We start from the raw sequence: 5,853 nt of genomic DNA on the forward strand, positions 1-5,853 counted from the left end.
AAATTCTCTCAAACTGAATCCAATAACACATCAAAACAATCATTCACCATGATCAAGTAGGCTTCATCCCAGGGCTGCAGGGAAGGTTTAACATATGGAAATCCATCCAAGTAATCCACTATATAAACAAACTAAAAAAAAAAAAAACCACATTCTCTCTCTTTTTTTTTAACATATGAATCTGTTTAATTAGGTTGTAAGCAATTTAGGACACCAGTTTGTAAGGATACATCCGGTTTGTCAGGGAGAACTGAGATCGCAGGTAGCACTGGAGCTGAGGAACAGCTTTAAGCTTTGGCAAAATCTGCAAGTCCACAGCTTTCTAATCAGTCTTCTGCTGCTCTGTAATCTTGTATTTCTCCTCTGTGTCGAAGATCTCGCCCTCCTGATGCCTGGGCTTGAGCAGCTGCTTCTTCTTGAAGTAAGCATCAGTCAGGTGTTTGGGGATCTTTAACCTCGCTGATATCAACTTTTGTAGAGGTGGCAATAACAAACTTCTAGTGTGTTCTGCGAAGAGGAACTCTGTTGATAGCCAGAGGTCCAGTCACAAGTAGCAAGCCACTGCCCAGCTGCTTCAGGAAAACCACTCTCTTGCCCCTGTGGTGCCCGGTGAGGATTATCAGGACAGTCCTGGGAGTGATACTGGAGCGCAGCCTCCTCACGTGCTGACTGAAGGGCTTTTTGCCTTAGCTCAGCAGCTTCCGAGGCACATCTTCCGTAGGATAATACCTAGGCATTTTTCGAAGCTTCACCACCCGGGTGTCACCATTCTTGTCCCCACCAACTGTTTTTGTGACAGTAGCAAGGACCTTCTCCTTTTTCTTCTTTTCAACCTTGGTCTTGGCAGCTGAGTATTTCCTTTTGTACAAGGCCTTTCTGGAATACATAGCTGATCGGGAGTACCTGTCAATTCCTCTAACCAGGACAGGGTCCGGGCTGCAATGGGGCTTCACCTTCTTGAGTTTTTGGCTCTTCGGTTTACCCTTTTTAGCTGCATCAGCGGCCCGGGGACCAGAGGGAGCAGCATCACCGCTGGCCTTCTTGGCTGCAGGTTTCTTCTCCTTTGTATCAGGTTTTTCTGCCTTTTCACCCGCCATCTTGCAAGATGGGAAAGAGAATCCACATTCTATTCTTGATTCTAACTTTATTACATCTTTTGAGTAAAACAACTAAAACCATTTCTTAAAATATTTGTTTTAAGATCATTTGAATCAAATCAAGAATTCTATAAAATCATTAATTCATCTAAATAGTGATAATTCATGAAAGTTCATCTTTATGGTGATCTGCAAGAGACTTGGTCAATAGAGTTGGCTAATGTCCAGGAATTCTGAGGCTATAATATAATATTATAATATTTTATTTTATCTAATATTATATTATAATATTTTATTAATATAATATAATATAATATAATATTATAATATAATTAATATAATATAATATAATATAATATAATATAATATGATATAATATAATATAGTATAATATAATAAATAGTGACAGCAAAGGCATATCAGCTGCAAGAAGCAAAACAGATCTGAGGTCTCTTGGAACCTTACCTCTTAGAGATCACCCTTCGAAAGCCATGCAAAGATGGTGGGCCACGACAAGGAAGACCATTTGCTAGCCTTGGCCTATCCTAGGTGGCTCCTGACAAAGAAGCTTTTCTAAGTCCTCTGGACAGGCCATCTACTGTCTGTGCTCAGGCTTCTTGTTAGAATCTTTAGACGGGCTATCTCGGTGACCTGACCAGTAGGCGAGGAATCCTGACAAGTAGATAAATGCTACTGAGAATAGATCCTTATTACCCTGATAAGAATAGTGACTGAGTTCTAGGGAAAGCCTAGAGGCCTTCTCTGAGGAGAAGGGTAGCAGGTAATGGGAGAAGAGTTTGTGAGGGTTGGACTGGGAGAGAGGAGAGACAGGTCTCAGATTAGGATGCAAAGTAAATAGATCAATTAATTAATGAAAAAATAAAAAGGAAAAAGACAAACTGTAAGATCAAGTCTATCTAAGCTAACTGTTGCCAAGGAAGAATTTGTCTCTCCATTCATCAGGCTTGGTCATAGAGCTTGGTGCCTGTACCTTAGAACTACCTTCTGCTCCAACAAGGAGAGTCCTAGATTTTAAGTTTATGACAGCCTGAAATGTAGATTATTGTGAATCTTTTTGAAGCCATATCTACTGCATATAAGACTAATTCCAATGTCTACTAGGGTTGGTGTGGCTACTATATCTTCTCAAGCAAATTCAGAAATTTTATTCCCTGGAATAAGGGTTAAGGCCTAAAGTCTGGGATTCTGGATTCTGGCCTGATGTATAGAGCCATATACTTGTCTAAAACTGGAGGCTCAGGATGACAGAAGATCTCCTTGTCCATAGAGTTTACACGAAATCTTGGAACTGTGTGGGATGAGCATCATTGGATCACCGAGCCTGCCTGGCTCCCATCAATCCTGTAATTCAGTTTTGTAGTTTCAGTGTTGGGCAAACGGTCAGTGATTCTACTGATATTGCCATAAAGAAGGCCCACCTGATGCTTTTTAGCAGTGAAATCAGGCTCTATGGTCTAACCTTCTGATGGTAGATACTTCAGAACTCAAGAATACCTGGATTTCGTAAGTCTGGGGTTGGGGGTGACTATGTGGGGGCTTGACAATATCTGAGGTATTTCTAACCGGTAAAACATGACAGTGGGGTGGACACAGACCCAGATTCTGTGTATCCTCAGTGCCTGGAGTTGTTTGATAGGAACATGAAGCAGAGTATCTCTGGAAGCTCAAACTTTTAATATTCTGGAGTCTCCGGAGGGGTGAGATTACAGGGCATTGGCTTTGTGCAGGAATTACCATCATAGGCCCAGCGCCTGAGTTAATCCAGGAGGAAATACAATTGGTGGCTTTTAAAATCATTATTATAACAATAAAAGTGTGAATATTTGTCTGCATAACAAAGAATCATTTTCAGAATAATGATAATTTCATTAAAATATGAACTTTATTGAAAATAAAAAACCCCATATTTTCTTTTTTAACTGTTTGAGTTACACAGCTTGTCAAAATTTAACCAGTTGTTCATGGGAAGAACTGTCTGAAGTAAAGGTTGCCTGAATTAGGGGAGATTGTATAAGTGGAGAAGGCTACTGACTAACTTTATAGTAAGCACTTTTCTCAATATCAGTAGATGTCTTGGTGAAAGCAGAAGGGTTGGACTGGAGATGACTGGATGGGAATTTAAGCTTCCTTGAAATTCAAGAAAATTTCAAATATGACAAGGATTTTTAATTGACTAATTTTCTGTTATTAACACTACAATCCTGAGGATAAATGATTCCTGAACCTAACATTATCTCACTTCATTTTTTCTAATCTATCATGCCAAATTTATATGTATGCATCAGTTAAATCAGCATAACATTGATTTTTGTCTTACAATGTTAATATATTTGAGTAGTCAAATTAAATTCTGGTTGTTACCAGTGTATCATGCTTAAAAACTTAATCCAATATTTTCTCTGTCCAGGCACTCTAAATAAGTATAAAGTATCACAGTGTTGTCATATTAATGTAATGATTCTGCATTAGTGACAATAACTTAAGAAGTTCTGACTCCCTGATGTTTAAGATTGATTCATATGAGATAATTCTCATATTAGTATTAACTTTTTGTTGTAAGACACAAAAGATGAAAAAAGGGAAAAAGGAAAAGAAAGCATGAATCTCCCTTATGAATGACATTATACAAAACAGCAGGTACTGGTCTTTTTTGTCTTAAGTTCTGCTTTGTTGATATAGAAGGAAGGAAACTCTTCTCTTATTAGGAGAAATAACTGCTATACTTGCTTGAATAGTGGCTAAGTTTAGAGAGTCTAGAGAAAGCTGGTGATGTCTAGACAAATATCCCATCTGCCAAATTTTCTTTTAATTTCTTTCTATAAAAAATTAGGCAAGTTACATAAATGTGGTATAAATTGAAAAGTTAAAGTTAACAAAAATTATTTTAATATTCTAGAAGTTGCCTTTTTTTGAGACAGGATTTTTCTGTGTATCTCTAGCTTTCCTGGAACTCACTTTATAAATCACGCTGGCCCAGACTCAGAGATCTACCTGCCTCTGCCTCCCAAGTGCTGGGATCAAAGGCGTGCGCCACCATAGCTGTTTTCTGTTTATTCACATGTATCACTTTAAAGCCCTCTGTGATGACTATGGATCCCAATAAAATTGTCAAGCCAAATACTGTTTCTTAAAGAAAGCCTTGAGGATTTAATGAGTCCAACATGGACTGTGAAATCAAAGCAAGAAAGGGTATGCTGAAGAAAACAGTTCTCATTTCATTTTCTCTCAACTGCCTTGCACTGCATAGCTCTGGCATCCAGTATATTCAATACAGTCAGTGATTCAGTAATTTCAATATTTAAGGTGATTATAACTCTTACCACCTTGGATTATATAACTGTACAAAATCCATGTACCAAATGCTAGTCAGTGATTAAGTATAGTCACACCTTTTGGACCTCTTATACTGTTACTTCAAGAATACATATATATATAAATTAATTCTACCATCTTCAGATATATATGATACCAAAAAATTAATTAAATTTTTCCATGTAGTGAATTTCATACCCTGAGACCTCTGAAAATATAGCTCATGACAAAAAGCAGTGTTGTAGTGTAACTCGGTGATAGGATGCTTACTCAGCAATTATGAGTTATGTCATTTGATCTCTAGCTTCAACAGGTTGGGCCAACAAGAAAGATTAAAGAAAAACTAAACTCATGTAAATAACAAGCAGTGCAAATATAATATGACTCTGAATCATAGACTATCTTGTTTTGTAATTGTACCAACATATACATATTTGTCACCACCATGTTTTCTGGCGCTTTTTGTTTACTTATTTTTGAATATTTGTGTAACTATGTTTTAAAAATAGAACATTCATTAACTCTGAGAATTTTGTACGCAGATACAACATATTTCATTATATTCACCCCTACCTTTTCCCTAGCAAAAGAACCCTCCTGACCTCACCATCCCTTACAACCTTTTGTCTTTTATTTTTAATAACTTCTTAGGTGTAGTTTATGATGTTCACGTACATATGGCCATCATATCTGTGGTAGATTAAATATGCTTGGCCAAAGGTATGGCACTATTAGGAGATATAGCCTTGTTGGAGTAGATGTGGCCTTTTGGGAGGAAGTGGGTCACTGTGCAGGTGGGCTTTGAGACCCTTCTCCTTGCTTCCTGGAAGACAGTCTTCTTTTGGGTCCCTTTGGAACAAGATGTAGAACTCTCAGCTCTGTCTCCAGCACCATGCCTGCTGGGACACTGCTAAGGTTCCTGCCTTGATGATAATGGACTGAACCTCTAAATCAATAGCCAAGAAGACAAAGAACCCATACTCTTTTTGCATGAAGACTATTTGTCAGGATGGGCTCACCACTGCCTTCAACCTTGAAGAAAATTCACCAGCCTAGTTTTGATTCCAGATCTCTGACCTTCTTTTTATTTGGTCATTTATTTTATAAAACACTTGATCCTTTAATGTATAAGTCTGTCTCTTGCCAATTTTGTAACTTAAAATTATCATTCTTGTATTCAAGAAAGGGCTTTACTAGCCTCTTAGGACAATATTATGTGAACTGTAAAAATAAATGCGAGTTTCATGTTCAGATTTTTGTTGGAGATGGAGTATTTTTAATAAAGTAAACAACAAAATAAGACATGTGTAGTTTATGGATGCAAGTACAAATGTTAAAGGTTATGAAACCTGTAGCGTTCATCTAATCTCATATAACTTGCAAATGAGAAAACAAAGAACAATATTTTAGTAGAAGCTTCAAC

At 37.4% G+C, this 5,853-nt stretch overlaps 1 pseudogene; it reads right to left on the reverse strand.

Annotated features, from left to right (window-relative positions):
• Positions 1–205: 205 nt before the first annotated feature.
• On the reverse strand, positions 206–1,097 carry LOC114620595 (annotated as a pseudogene).
• Between the last annotated feature and the right edge of the window lie 4,756 nt (positions 1,098–5,853).

This window comes from Grammomys surdaster, unplaced genomic scaffold (genome assembly GCF_004785775.1).
Source record: "Grammomys surdaster isolate TR1022 unplaced genomic scaffold, NIH_TR_1.0 169, whole genome shotgun sequence".
Taxonomy (NCBI): Eukaryota; Metazoa; Chordata; class Mammalia; order Rodentia; family Muridae; genus Grammomys; species Grammomys surdaster.